This window comes from Cervus elaphus, chromosome X (assembly GCF_910594005.1).
Source record: "Cervus elaphus chromosome X, mCerEla1.1, whole genome shotgun sequence".
Taxonomy (NCBI): Eukaryota; Metazoa; Chordata; class Mammalia; order Artiodactyla; family Cervidae; genus Cervus; species Cervus elaphus.
The window spans coordinates 115,094,162-115,110,723 of NC_057848.1; the positions used below are offsets into that span (position 1 = coordinate 115,094,162).

A 16,562-nucleotide genomic window follows, 5' to 3' on the forward strand; every position below is an offset into this window, starting at 1 on the left:
GTTTTCTTTGGAAACTAAAATGATTCTATCTTAAGAGTAAAAACGTTGTCCTGCAGTTAGAAATGACAAATGCAAGTTGTATTTGAAAAACTTAGCTACCTAGCTTAGCTCAGCCTTTTATTTGTTTCAAGACCATGAATTGAACCTCAGTTTTCTCAATGGCAAAATGAGAATAACAGCAATGCCTGTTCACAAAGTTGCAATGAGGGTAAAGAAATACTATAGTGTGCTTAGTGCATGATAAAGTGTGGTATAGATATAGTTAGTTATGTGAGAAAACTTGCTAAGTGGGTCCTTCTCAAAAGATTTTGTTGCAAAAGATTATGTTTTCTTCCTCATCATATTGCTATTTCACAATTTCCTTATTCAGTGTCTGGTTCTGTGGGTTTATGTAGGGCAGGTGTTGATTTTTATTCATCTCTGCATTTATCTCTAATATTGAATAAATGTCTGTATATATGTGTGGGGAAATAGATGGTGCCAGTCAGCTGTCTCTCCCCACACTGTCATACTCTCTCACCCCATGTTCTGTAAATAATGACTTTGCACATTTGTGTAACAGCTGAGATTTCTTATGGCACTACACATGCACATCATGAGGTACTTGCTTGGTCATGGGCTACTTTGTGTGGTACACCTGTGTGAGCTTCACCATGAAAGCTCTGGCTGCTGCTGCAGTGGGACTACACTGGAGTGATACTGTGGTTATATGAGGTTATGTTATGGCTACATTATGGCATCCAGTCCCATCACTTCATGACAAATAGATGGGGAAACAATGGAAACAGTGAGAGACTTTCTTTTCTTGGGCTCCAAAATCACTGCGGATGGTGACTGCAGCCATAAAATTAAAAGACCCTTGCTCTTTGGGAGAAAAGCTATGACCAAAAAAGACAGCATATTAAAAAGCAGAGACATTAATTTGTCAACAAAGGTCCATCTATTCAAAGCTATGGTTTTTCCAGTAGTCATGTATGGATGTATGAAGTAGACTATAAAAAAGGATCAGCACCAAAGAATTGATGGTTTTGAACTGTGGTGTTGGAGAAGACTCTTGAGAGTCCCTTGGACTGCAAGGAGATCAAACCAATAAATCCTAAAGGACATCAGTCCCGAATATTCACCGGAGGGACTGATGCTGAAGCTCCAATACTTTGGTCACATGATGCAAAGAACTGGCTCACTGGAAAAGACCCTGATGCTGGGAAAGATTGAAGGCAGGAGGAGAAGGGAATAACAGAGGATGAGATGGTTGGATGGCATCACCGACTCAGTGAACATGAGTTTGACTAAACTCCGGGAGTTGGTGATGGACAGGGAAGCTGGGCATGCTGCAGTCCATGGGGTCACAAAGAGTCAGACACAACTGAGTAACTGAATTGAACTGATGGCTACATTATGGTTATGTTATGGGTGCTGCTACAGCTGCTGTGTCAGCCAGGAGAGAGACTGTGTTATGGCTACCATGCCGGCCAGGAGAGAATAAACGTGTCTGTAGTTCCTACAGCTCCTTGAGTCTTCTTCCAGCTGCTTAGCTCACATCTTGCCTACACTGGGTTCAGTGAACAGTGTGACAGGCAATTGGTGTCATGAACAGGATGATCAGCAATGCAATATGAATCTAGGAATAATAGGTGCTGTCCACAGGTTGTCTCAATTTATGCAACCATCCAATATGAGAATTTTAATTTCTGTAATTAAGTTTCCTTATCTATGAAATAAAGATAGAGTCCCCAACTTGCAAGTCTGCCATAAGGACAAGGTGAGATGGTTCTAGACACAAAACAGCCACTCAATAAATACTTGTTCTCATGATGGTTATTTTCCTTTTACCCATCTTTGTTCACTCTCACTCTTCTGCACACTTTCCTGTGCCTTGCAAAACTGACAAATATGTACTAGGTCAACTGAACTCCCTTGACTTTTGACTTCTTTTAGAGTCATTGTGCTGTGCTTAGTTGCTCAGTCATGTCCAAGTCTTTGCAACCCCATGGACTGTAGCCCATCAGGCTCCTCTCTCCAAGGGAATTCTCCAGGCAAGAATTATGGAGTGAGTTGCCATGCCTTCCTCCAGGATATCTTCCTAACACAGCAATCGAACCCAGGTCTCCTGCATTGCAGGCAGATTCTTTAACATCTGAGCCACCAGGGAAGCCCAAGAATACTGGAGTGGGTAATCTATCCCTTCTCTAGGAGATCTTTCTGACCCAGGAATTGAACCGGGGTCTCTTGCAGGCAGATTCTTTACCAGCTGAGCTACCAGGGAAACCCTAAGAGTCATTAATAGGAGATAATAGTAGAAGGGTGGAAAGATAGAGAGGTCGTCTTTATTCCTTTAGTTCTCTCCCTGACAGGCTGCAGGTTGGCAGTGATTACATTAATCTAACAAAGACACAGCTCTATGGGATGGCCCTTTTTCATAGGTTTTCTCTCCCCCTCCCTGTCTATTTCTGACTTTCTTTCATTGTGTGTGTGTGTGTGTTCCTCTAGAAGTAGTGAAACCAACCAGCTCTCTCTAGACCCAGGGTGTTTCACCATTCCTAATTGCTTCTCTTTACCCTGCTCACAAATTTGTAAATAGAACGTCTACTAAACTCTCCTCAATTACCCAGTTTGAATGAGCCATCTGAGTCTTGCATCTCCATAATTTAAATAAGAAAAGCTGAGGCTCATAAAGGTAAAGTAATTGGCCCAGATCCACCCTTGTGGTACAAAATGGCTCACATTAACAAATAAGAATCTAGTGTTTCAGGAGGACTGGTAGATTTAAGTCTTGTAACTGCTCTGCCTCTTTATTCAGCTCATAACAAAACTGACTATTGACACAGAGGGAGACATTTACTCGGGACTTCTAAAAGGCTTATAAAGATACTACTTGCTTTGTAAAAATTGTCACCTCTAAGGAAGTTTAATGAAATGGAAAATGGGACTTAGAATTGCTTCAATTCTTCAATTGAGAAAGACAAAGATGAGAGAGGGATTTGATATCAGGCTTCTTCCCTGGTGGTGCAGCTAGTTAAGAATCTGCCTGCAATGCAGGAGACCTGGGTTAAATCCCTGGGTTGGGAAGATCCCCTGGAGAAGGAAACAGCAACCCATTCCAGTATTCTGGCCTAGAGAATTCCATGGACTATATAGTCCATGGGATCACAAAGAGCTGGACACAACTGAGCGACTTTCATTTCACTTATAATATAATGAGATCACTATGATAAATGCAAGTTGTATCTCTCCACTGATCTTCAATGAAAAGTGAAGGTGACATACCTTGATATATAGCAAAGCATATTAAAATTTTATATAAAGCAGAACTTTTTCTTCAGTGCCAGTGGTTAATGATAATGTTACAATTATAGTAACTTTCGTACACTGAATGTTTATTAAGTGCCTGGTAAGGTTACAAATGCTTTGCTTACATTCTCTTATTTAATTTCACAAAAACTTTTCCAAGATAATCATCATGATCCACATTTGAAGAGGGAGGATGCTGGGGCTTGGAGAGATTAAGTAACTTTCCTGAGGACACAGTGTTGGTAAATGGTACTGAATGAGAGACCAAAATCCATTCTCACAATTACTCCATTAGTGTCAAGCAACAGAAAAAATAATTAATGAGGAATTGTTTAGATGATTTAAATTAATTGTTTTAATGATTTAAATTAATTGTTTCAATGATTTAAGCACTGAAACCATAGTGGTGAGTTTCTTCCCTCAACAGGACATTTACATCATTCCCCTCACCTTCACCCCAGGACTGAATATCTCCAGCAGTCAAGCCAGCCTGTGGAGGTGTTAGCCACAAGATGAACTAAGAGTGTATGGTCAAGTCATTATGTTAAGTCCCCTTGTAGGAAATACAGAACCTGATGTGCACCATAATGGTGTGCCAACAAGAAAGCCTTCCCTTGGGCCTCAAAGTCAGCCTGGCTTTCCCCCATACCCAAGGTACTCTGTCGTCTACTTAAATAATGCAGAGTGAGGAAAGCTGGAATTGAAAAGGATACTGAACTTTGTTAGAAGTCCTGGATTGGTATCCTAGCTTGATCACTTATTTGTATATCTCTCTCTTCTCTAGGCTTCAATAATGAGATCGAACTCAAGAACCTGTAATAGTATTTTCTTCCCTGATATTCTTTGATTCTCTAATATTGCCATCTGGCTGCCCTGGTTACTGGAACCAAAGACTAGAATTATTTGCCATAGAGGCAGCAGTAAGGCCCATCCACATCTCTACCTTATATATAAATCTTTACCTATACATATATCTAATCTCTGCCTATGAGGATATCTTTAGAATCCAGGCTCTGCAATTTACAAGCTGTGTGACTAGTATGAGTTACATTATTGCTGTTTTTCCACTTATCACAATAGGGGAAAAGGGAAGGTGTTATTAAGGCAAGGTAAACATATAAAACTCTCAGTGTAAGGCTCAATACTTTGTAGTTTCTTTCCCATAGGGCAATGGGAGAAAGACTGAGAAGAGTAATTGAGGAGATACAAGTCCATCTACAGTAAACCACTGGCAACACTTAGCTCCCTACCACCTTGGGAACCTTACTGGGAATGCCTATGGCACATCCTTCATGTGTAATAGTGCAAAAGGTAACAACATGCCATACATCATATTTCATACAGTATGTCATACTTCAAAAATTCCTCCTGTTCATGTGATTATGTGACCAGAAAAGAAAACTAACTATTCAACCAGACACCATATTAGTGATATCACCTATACTGTCTTATTTAATCCTTACAACAACACTGTAAGACAGCTACACATAAGGAAACTAATGTTACAGATAAGAAAACTGAGCCTCAGAAGGATTTGGCACCTTGGCCAAGGAGCCACAGTTAGTGAAGAATAGAACTGCAAACTGAACTCAAGTCCATCTGATGTTTTTTAATTTACTTACTTTTAACTGCAAGATAATGGCTATACAATGTTATGTTGGTTTCTGCCATACATCAACATGAATCAGCCATAGGTATACATATATTCTCTCCCTCTTAAACCTCCCTCCCACCTCCCACCCCACCCCAACCATCAAGGCTTTCAGAGCGCATCATGTTGAGCTCCCTATGTTACACAGCAACTTCCCATCAGCTATTTATTTTATATATGGTAATGAAAGAGGAACTCCCCAGGTCGGTAGGTGCCCATTATGCTACTGGAGATCAGTGGAGAAATAACCCCAGAAAGAATGAAGGGAAGGAGCCAAAGCAAAAACAATACCCAGTTGTGGATGTGACTGGTGATAGAAGGAAGATCCAATGCTGTAAAGAGCAATATTGCATAGGAACCTGGAATGTTAGGTCCATGAATCAAGGCAAATTGGAAGTGGTCAAACAGGAGATGACAAGAGTGAATGTCGACATTCTAGGAATCAGCGAACTAAACTGGACTGGAATGGGTGAATTTAACTCAGATGACCATTATATCTACTACTGTGGGCAGGAATCCCTTAGAAGAAATGGAGTAGCCATCATGGTCAACAAGAGTCCAAAATGCAGTACTTGGATACAATCTCAAAAACGACAGAATGATCTCTGTTCGTTTCCAAGGCAAACCATTCAATATCACGGTAATCTAAGCCTATGTCCCAACCAGTAATGCTGAAGAAGCTGAAGTTGAATGGTTCGATGAAGACCTACAAGATCTTTTAGAACTAACACCCAAAAAAGATGTCCTTTTCATTATAGGGGACTGGAATGCAAAAGTAGGAAGTCAAGAAACACCTGGAGTAACAGGCAAATTTGTCCTTGGAATACAGAATGAAGCAGGGCAAAGGCTAATAGAGTTTTGCCAAGAGAACGCACTGGTCATAGCAAACACCCTCTTCCAACAACACAAGAGAAGACTCTACACATGGACATCACCAGATGGTCAACACCGAAATCAGATTGATTATATTCTTTGCAGCCAAAGATGGAGAAGCTCTATACAGTCAGCAAAAACAAGACTGGGAGCTGACTGTGGCTCAGATCATGAACTCCTTATTGCCAAATTCAGACTTAAATTGAAAAAAGTAGGGAAAACCACTAGACCATTCAGGTATGACCTAAATCAAATCCCTTATGACTATGCAGTGGAAGTGAGAAATAGATTTAAGGGACTAGATCTGATAGACAGAGAGCCTGATGAACTATAGATGGAGGTTCGTGACATTGTACAGGAAACAGGGATCAAGACCATCCCCATGGAAAAGAAATGCAAAATGGTTGTGTGAGAAGGCCTTACAAATAGCTGTGAAAAGAAGAGAAGCAAAAAGCAAAGGAGAAAAGGAAAGATATTCCCATTTGAATGCAGAGTTCCAAAGAATAGCCAGGAGAGATAAGAAAGCCTTTCTCTGCGATCAATGCAAAGAAATAGAGGAAAACAACAGAATGGGAAAGACTAGAGATCTCTTCAAGAAAATTAGAGATACCAAGGAAACATTTCAGGCAAAGATAGATTCGATAAAGGACAGAAATAGTATGGACCTAACAGAAGCAGAAGATATTAAGAAGAGGTGGCAAGAATACACAGAAGAACTATACAAAAAAGATCTTCATGACCCAGATAATGACAATGGTGTGATCACTCACCTAGAGCCAGACATCCTGGAATGTGAAGTCAAGTGGGCCTTAGAAAGCATCACTATGAACAAAGCTAGCGGATGTGATGGAATTCCAGTTGAGCTATTTCAAATCCTGAAAGATGATGCTATGAAAGTGCTGCATTCAATATGCTAGCAAATTTGGAAAACTCAGCAGTGGCCACAGGACTGGAAAAGGTCAGTTTTCATCCCAATCCCTAAGAAAGGCAATCCAAAAGAATGCTCAAACTACCATACAATTGCACTCATCTCACACAGGGGAGCCTGGTGGTCTGCCGTCTATGGGGTTGCACAGAGTCGGACACGACTGAAGCGACTTAGCAGCAGCAGCAGCAGCACATGCTAGTAACGTAGTGCTCAAAATTATCCAAGCCAGGCTTCAGCAATACATGAACCGTGAACTTCCAGATGTTCAAGTTGGTTTTAGAAAAGGCAGAGGAACCAGTGATCAAATTGCTAATATCTGCTGGTTCATCGAAAAGCAAGAGATTTCCAGAAAAAAACATCTATTTCTGCTTTATTGACTACACCAAAGCCTTTGACTGTGTGAATCGCAATAAACTGTGGAAAATTCTGAAAGAGATGGGAATACCAGACCACCTGACCTGCCTCTTGAGAAACCTGTATGCAGGTCAGGAAGCAACAGTTAGAACTGGGCATGGAACAACAGACTGGTTCCAAATAGGAAAAGGAGTTCGTCAAGGCTCTATATTGTCACCCTGCTTATTTAACTTATATTCAGAGTACATCATGAGAAACGCTGGGCTGGAAGAAGAACAAGCTGGAATCAAGATTGCCGGGAGAAATCTCAATAACCTCAGATCTGCAGATGACACCACCCTTATGGCAGAAAGTGAAGAGGAACTAAAAAGCCTCTTGATGAAAGTGAAAGAGAGTTAAAAAGTTGGCTTAAAACTTAACATTCAGAAAACTAAGATCAAGGTATCTGGTCCCATCACCTCATGGGAAAGAGATGGGGAGACAGTAGAAACAGTGTCAGGCTTTATTTTTGGGGCTGCAAAATCACTGCAGATGGTGACTAAAGCCATGAAATTAAAATATGCTTGCTCCTGGGAAGAACAGTTTTGTCCAACCTAGATAGCATATTAAAAAGCAGAGACATTACTTTGCCAACCAGGTCCATCTAGTCAAAGCTATGGTTTTTCCAGTGGTCATGTATGGATGTGAGAGTTGGACTGTGTAGAAAGCTGAGCACTGAAAAACTGATGCTTTTGAACTGTGGTGTTGGAGAAGACTCTTGAGAGTCCCTTGGACTGCAAGGAGATCCAACCAGTCCATCCTAAAGGAGATCAGTCCTGGGTGTTCATTCGAAGGACTGATGCTGAGGCTGAAGCTCCAGTACTTTGGCCACCTCATGAGAAGAGCTGACTCATTGGAAAAGACCCTGATGCTGGGAGGGGTTCGGGGCAGGAGGAGAAGGGGGCGACAGAGGATGAGATGGCTGGATGGCATCACCGACTCGACGGGCATGAGTTTGACTAAACTCTTGAATTTGGTGATGGACAGGGAGGCCTGGCGTGCTGCAATTCATGGGGTCGCAAAGAGTCAGACACGACTGAGTGACTGAACTGAACTAACTGAACTGAATATATATATTTCAATGCTACTCTTTCAATGTATATATTTCAATGCTACTCTTTGAAGAGTTTCTAACTCTTCAATTTGTCTCATGCTCTCCTGCCCCTGCTGTGTCCATAAATCTATTCTCTACATGTGAGTCTTTATCCCTGTCCTGTAAATAGGTTTATCAGTACCATTTTTCAAGATTTCATATATGTGCTCTAATATACAGTGTCTGATTTTCTTTCTGACTTATTTTCTGACTTACTACACCCTATATTACAGGCTCTAGGTTCATCCATTTCACTAGAACTGACTCGAATTCGTTCCTTTATATGGCTGAGTAATATTCAATAATATTATATATATGCACCACAATTCCTTTATTCATCTGTCAATGGATGTCTAAGTTTCTTTCATTTCCTGGCTATTGCAAATAGTGCTGCAATGAACATTGGCATACATGTGTCTTTCCATTATGATTTTCTCAGGGTATATGTCCAGTAGTGGGATTGCTGGGTCCTAAGGTAGTTTTATTCCTAGTTTTTAAAGAAATCTCCTTCTCCTTGGTGGCTGTATTAATTTACATTCCTACCAACAGGGCAAGAGTGGTCCCATTTTTTCCCCATCCTCTCCAGCATTTATTTCTTGTAGATGTTTTGATGATGGCCATTCTGACTGGTATGAGATGATACTTCATTGTAGTTTTCATTCGCATTTCTGTAATAATAAATTATGTTAAGCATTTTTCAAGTGTTTTTTTTTTTAGCCATCTGTGTGTTTTCTTTGGAGAAATGTCTCCTCTGCCCCCTTTATATTAGGTTGTTGTTGCTTTTTTTCTGGGATTGAGCTTCATGAGCTGCTTATATATTGTAGAGATTAATTTTTTTCATTTGTAATTATTTTCTCCAATTCAGAGGTTTGTCTTTTTCTCCTGTATATAATATCCTTTGCTTTGTAAAAGTGTTTAAGTTTAATTTGGACCCACTTATTTTTATTTCCATTACTCTAGGAGGTGAGTCATAGAGGATCTTACTGTGATTTATATTAAAGGGTCTTCTGCCTATGCTTTTCTCTAAGAATTTTAGAGTTTCTGGTCTTAAATTTAGGTTTTTAACACATTTTGAGTTTATCTTGGTGTATGGTATTAGGAAATGTTCTAGTTTCTCTCTTTTACATGTATCAGGCCAGTTTTCCCAGCACCATTTATTGAAGAGAATCTTTTCTCCATTGTATATTCTTGCCTCCTTTATCAAAGATAAGGTGCCCATAGGTGTATGGATTTACCTCTGGGCTTTCTATCTTGTTCCATTGGTCCATATTTCTGTTTTGCTGCCAGTGCCATAATATCTTGATGACTGTAGCTTTGTAGTATTATCTGAAGTCAGGAAGGTTGATTCCTCCAGCCCCATTCTTCTTTCTCAAGATTGGTTTGGGTAAAGGGGATCTTTTGTGTTTCTTTAAAAATTTTGAATTCTTTTTTTTCTGGTTCTGTGAAAAATGCCATTGATAATTTGATAGAGATTGCATTGAATCTATAGATTGCTTTGGGTTGTATAGTTATTTTCACAATATATGTTGTCTTTGATTTCTTTCAACAATGTCTTATAGTTTATATAGCCCTTTTGTCTGCTTAGGTTAGTTTATTTCTAGGTATTTTATTCTTTTTGTTGCAATGGTGAATGAGATTAATTCTTTAATATCTCTTTCAGAATTTTCACTTCTGAATGAAACAGATTTCTGTGTATTGATTTTGTATCCTGTGATTTTCTAAATTCACTGATTAGCTCTAAATATTTTTTGATATTACTTTAGGGTTTTATATGTATAGTATCATGTCATCTGCATAGAATGAGAGTTTTACTTCTTTTTTTCCAAACTGGATGCCTTTTATTTATTTATATTGCCATATTACTGTGCCTAGGACTTCCAAAATTGTGTTGAATAATAGTGACAAGAGTGGGCACCCTTGTCTTGTTCTTGATCTTAGATGAGGTACTTTCAGCTTTCCACTGTTGAGAATAATGTTTGCTGTGGGTTTATCATATATGGACTTTATCATGTTGTTAGGTTTCTTCTATGCCCTCTTTCTGGAGAGTTTTTGTCGTAAATGGGTACTGAATTTTGTCAAAGGCTTTTGCTGCATCTATTGAGATAATCATGTGATTTTTATATTTTAATTTGTAAATATTGTTATCACAATGATTAATTTGTGTATATTGAGGAATTCCTGTATCCCTTGGATAAACCTGACGATCATAGTGTATGACCCTTTTTAATGTGTTTTTGGATTCTGTTCACTAGAATTTTGTTGAGGATATTTGCACCTATGATCATCAGTGATATAGGCCTGTAATTTTCTTTTTTTGTGTGGCATGTTTTACTAGTTTTGGTACCAGGGTGACTGTGGCCTTGTAGTATGAGTTTGGAAGTGTTCCTTCTGCAACTTTTTGTAAGAGCTTGAGAAGGATAGACTTAACTCTCCTTTAAATGTTTAACATATTTTAACTTTGGAGCCATCTGGCCCTGAGCTTTTGTTTTGGGGAGATTTTTTTTTTTTAAATCACAGTTTTGACTTCAGTTCTTGTGATTGGCTTATTCAAAATTACTATTTCTTCTTGATTCATTCCTGGAAGGTTGAACTTTGCTAATTATCTATTCATTTCTTCCAGGTTGTCCATTTTATTGGCATATAGTTGTTTATGATAGTCTATGATTCTATGTGATTCTCCATTGTCAGTTGTAACCTCTCCTTTTTCATTTCTAATTTTGTTGATTTGAGTCTTCTGAAATTTGTTCTTGATAAATCTGGCTAATGGCTTGTCAATTTTGTTTATAAACAGCTTTTAATTTTATTGATTTTTATTGGTATTCCTTCATGTCTTTTTCCTTTATTTCTGCTCTTTATGATTTCTTTCCTTCAGCTAACATTGGTGATTTTTGTTCTTCTCTTTCCATTTGCTTTAGGTGTAAGGTTTGATTGACTTTTTGATGTGTTTTTTTTGTTGTTGTTGTTATTGAGGTAGTATTGTATTGCAATAAAATGCTCTCTTACAACTGCCCTTGCTACCTGCACAGGTTTTGAATCATTGTATTTTCATTGTCATTTGTTTCTAGGTATTTTTTAAATTTCCTCTTTTATTTATTCAGTATCCTGTTAGTTATCTAGAAATATATTTTTTAATGTTAATGTTTGTGGTTTTTACAGCTTTTCTCCCTGTAATTGATAACTAGTCTCATAGCACTGTGCTCAGAAAAGATGCTTGATAAGATGTAAATTTTCTTAAATTTACCAAGGCTTGATTTGTGAGTCAAGATGTGATCTATCTTGGAGAATGTTCCATATGCACTTGAGGATAAACTGTATTCTTCTGCATTTGGATGGAATGTCCTGAAGATATCAGTTAGATTGATCTGGCCTAATGTGTCATTTTAAGGCTTGTGTTTCCTCATTGGTTTTCTCTTTTATGATCTGTCCTTTGGTGTAAGTGTGGTGTTAAAGTCCCCTACTATTATTATTTATTTTTTTTTTACTGTAAATTTCCCCTTTTATGTCTGTTAGTGTTTGTCTCATGTATTGAGGTGCTCTTATATTGGGTACATAAATATTTGCAATTGTTATATCTTCTTTAATTGATTCCCAGATCAGTATGTAGTTTCCTTTCTTATCTTTTCTAATGTTTGTTATTTTGGAGTCTATATTGTCTGATACAATAATTGTTACACTTGCATTTTTTTGATTTGTGTTTTCATGTAATATCTTTTTCCATCATCTCACTTTCCATCAGCTCAGTCTGTATGTGTCTCTAGGTCTGAAGTGGGTCTCTTGTAGACAGCATATGTATGTGGATTTTTTTTTTTTATCTTTTCAGCCAGCCTGTATCTTTTGGTTGGAGCATTTAATCCATTTTCATGTAAAGTAATTATTGATGTGTATGTTCTTTCTTAATTGTTTTGCCAAAGGAATCTTGAGAAAGAAGAATGGAGTTGAAGGAATCAACCTTCCTGACATCAGATTATACTACATTGTTACAGTCATCAAGAGAGTATGGTACTGTAACAAAAGCAGAAATATAAAAATGGTAAAAGATAGAAAACGCATACATAAATCCACACACATATGGGCACCTTATTTTGACAAAAGAGGAAGAATATACAATGGGGAAAATATAATCTCTTTAACAAGCAGTGCTGGGAGAACTGGAGAGCTATGTATACAAGGATGAAATTAGCGCACTCCCTAACACCATACTTCAAGATAAACTCGAAATGGTTTAAAGATCTAAATGTAAGATCAGAAACTATAAAACTCTCAGAGGAAAACATAGGAGGAACACTCAATTACATAAATCATAGCAAGATCCTCTATTGCACACCTCCTATAGTAATGGAAATAAAAACAAAAATAAACAACTGAGACCTAATTAAACTTAAAAGCTTTACACAGCAAAGAAAACTATAAAGGTGAAAAGACAACCCTCAGAATGGGAGAAAATAATAGCAAATGAAACAACTGACAAAGATTAATTTCCAAAATACACAAGCAGCTCATCCAACTTAATACCAGAAAAACAAACAACTCAATCAAAAATTGGGCAAAAGACTGAACAGATATTTCTCCTAAGAAGACATACAGATAGCTAATAAACACATGAAAAGATGCCCAACATCACTCATTAGCAAAGAAACTCAAACCTGCAATGAGATATCACCTCACACTGGTCACCTCACAGTGACCTACATCAAAAAAGCCACAAACAATAAATGCTGGAGAAGGTGCAGAGAAAAGGGAACCCGCTTGCACTGTTGGTGGGAATGTAAATTAATACAGCCACTATGGAAGACAGTATAGAGATTCCTTAAAAAAAAAAAACAACTGGGAATGAAACTACTATTTGACACAGCAATCCCACTATTGGCATATACGCTGAAGAAACCACAAATCAAGAAAGACTCATGTACCCCGATGTTCACTGCAGAATTATTTATAATGGCTAGGACATGGAAGCAACCTAGATGTCCATCAGCAGGTGAATGGATAAAGAAACTGTGGACATATATACAATGAAATATTACTCAGGCATAAAAAACAATGCATTTGAATCAGTTCTAAGAGGTGGATGAACCTAGAGCCTATTATGCAGAGTGACTTAATTTAGAAAGAAAAAAAAAACAGGTGTTGTCTGATGTTGTGACATTCGTGCTATATATTAATCCAGAAAGATGGTGCTGATGAACCTACTTGCAGGGAAGCATTGTAGATGCAGATATAGTGAATAGATTTATGGACATGGGCTGTGGGGAGAAAGAAGAGTGTGGGACGAATGGAGAGAGTAGCATGGAAACATATACACTACCATATATTAATTAGAGAGCCAATGGGAATTTGCTGTATGACTCAGGGAACCCAAACCAATGCTCTGTGAAAACTTAGATGGGTGGAAATGGGTAGGAGGTGGAAGGGAATCTCAAGATAGAGTGGACAATTGTATACTTATGGCTGATTCATGTTGATGTATGGTAGAAATCAACACAGTATTATAAAGCAAGTATCGGTCAATTAAAAATAAATAAATATAAAAATGTATAACATGGTAGTAAAAGTTTCAGAAGTATTAATTAAAAAATTACAGCAATGAAGAAAATTCCCAAACAAGGAAAAAAACTATCTTCAAAACAGTGGGAAAATCTTAGGAGTTTTTAAACTGTCCCCCATACTCTCCCTTGTGTGATGAGGAATGTGGTCTTGATAAGCAGTTGGTCAGTTTCTAGTTCTCCACCTCAAAAGAAAGGCATAATTTGCAAGTTACAGTGTACAACTCTTCTACCCTGTCTGGGAGCTAACTGAAGGACTAACCTTTTGGTCTTGCAAAACTGAAACAGGGATGGGAACTGGCAGACACTGCTTTTAAAAGCTGTAATGGTATTACAAATCCACCGATATTTGTGGCAAAGAGTTACAGGTGGAGACATACAATAGAATATCAAAGGCCTGGAGGAGAAACTGAGATGAGCCTCAAAATTTAAGACATTCAAAAGCAACCATGTGTATGTGGAACTTTAGAAAGTATGTGCAGGTCCAGAGAAGACACATGCTCAAATAAGACATGAAAAGACCTTAACCTTCTACCTCGGACTGATCCTTGAGCCCCTGAGTTCAGAGAAAGTCTAGTTATTTGCAGAAGGGTTGACTCAGAACAGAGTCAGTCTGCAAAGACTGGGAGATATCAGTTTTTTCTTTTTCTTTTTGCTTGTTTGAGCTTTTAGCTTTGAAGGAAATCTCTGCCAAAACACCAGTTTAACATGCAAACAGGCCAATGAAAAACTGGGCAAAAGAACTAAACAGACATTTCTCTAAAGATGGCTAACAAGCACATGAAAAGATGCTCAACATCACTCATTTTTAGAGAAATGCAAATCAATCTCACACCTGTCAGAATGGCCATCATCAAAAACTCTACAAACAATAAATGTTAAAGAGGATGTGAAGAAAGGGGAACCCTCTTACACTGTTGGTGAGAATGCAAACTAGCACAGCCATTATGGAGAACAGTGTGGAGATCCCTTAAAAAAATCTGGGAATAGAACTGCCGTATGACCCAACAATCCCACTACTGGGCATACACCCCTAGAAAACCACATGTACCTCAATAATCATTGCAGCACTATTTATAATATCTAGGACATGGAAGCAGCCTAGATGTTCATCAGCAGATGAATGAATAAGGAGGTTGTGGTACATATACACAATAGAATATTACTTATATAAAATGGAACACATTTGAATCAGTTCTAATGAGGTGGATGAACCTGGAACCTGTCATACACAGTAAAGTAAGTCAGAAAGAGAAGACAAATACTGTATATTAATGCATCTATACGGAATTTAGAAAGATGGTAATGACAATCCTACATGTAGGGCAGCAAAAGAGACACAGATGTAAAGAACAGACTTTTGGACTCTGTGGGAGGTGAGGGTGGAATGTTCTGAGAGGATAGCACTGAAACATGTATATTATAATATGTAAAATAGATGACCAGTGCAAGTTTGATGCATGAAGCAGAGCACTCAAAGTCTGTGTTCTGGGACAATCCAGAGGGATAGGGTGGGGAGGGAGGTGGGAGGCGGATTCATGATGGGGGGACACATGTATACCCGTGATTGATTCACGTTGATGTATGGCAAAAGCCATCAGAATATTGTAAAGTAATTAGCCTCCAACTAATAAAAATAAATGGAAAAAAATAAAATAAATAAATCAATAAAAATAATAAGAAATTAAAATTAACAAAGATATTGGTGAGTGCACATGACAAGAAAAACTTTTATTAAAATAGTTTGAAAAAGTCTCAAAATAAATATACTATAGAATTAAATAATTTAAAAAATCAAATGATGAGAAGGGAATCTAATTTTCAGTTATTTTGTTATAATAATCAAATGCCCAGTTTTCAACAAAAATTACGAGACACAAAAAGAAACAAGGTAAACATGGCACAAAGAGAAAAGTTAAATTGGCAAAAGCCATCTGCATGGAAGCCCAGACAATTGATTTACCAAACAAAAAAATTAAAAGTTATTTTCTTAAATATACCTAAAGTACTAAGGGAAAACACAGGCAAAAATTAAAGAAAATCCAAAATGATTTATTAATAAAATAAGAATATTAAGAGATAAAAATTTTTATAATGGACCAAATGGAAACTCCAATGCTAATAAATAAAAACCAAAATAAAATCTTCACTAGAGAAATTTGACAGCAGATTTGAGGAAGCAGATAAAAAGAATCAGCAAATATGAAGAAAAGACAGTTGAAATGATCAAGTTGAAAGAGCTAAGGAATTAAGAAAATGGAAAAGAGCCAAAGAGACTTGTGGGACATCATCAAGCAGAAAAAAGTATATAATATAATATGACAGTCACAGAAAAAGAAAGAGTAAAGGGAAGACAGATTATTTAAAAAAAATAATGCCTGAAAAACTTCCCAAATTTTAGTAAATACATGAATCTATAAGTTCAAGATGCTCAATAAATTCCCAGTAGAATAAACCAAGGACAGACACACAAAGATACATTAAACTTTTGATAAGCAAAAGCAAAAAGAATCAGGAGAACAATAATGAATGACTCATTACATACAACTGATTCTCAATAAAATTATCAGCCAAATTCTCATCAGAAGGTAGATGGATGATATATCTAAAGACCTAAAAAAATGTGCCAGCTGGGAGTAGTATATCTGACAAAACATATAACTTGAGGATGTTATATATAATTCCCAGGGTAACCAGAAGCAAAATATCAGCATAATATAAAAAAGAGGAAATAAAAAGGGAATCAAAACATGTCATCACACAAAAAAATCATGTTACAACATGGAAGAA

At 37.5% G+C, this 16,562-nt stretch overlaps 1 long non-coding RNA gene across 1 annotated transcript in view; it reads left to right on the plus strand.

Annotated features, from left to right (window-relative positions):
* LOC122689264 overlaps positions 1–13,649 on the plus strand; it is a 322,723-nt gene extending 309,074 nt beyond the window's left edge. The window contains exon 3 of the long non-coding RNA XR_006339782.1: positions 13,612–13,649. This is a non-coding gene — a long non-coding RNA (uncharacterized LOC122689264). The remainder of the gene's footprint in view (positions 1–13,611) is intronic.
* The last annotated feature ends 2,913 nt before the right edge of the window (positions 13,650–16,562 follow it).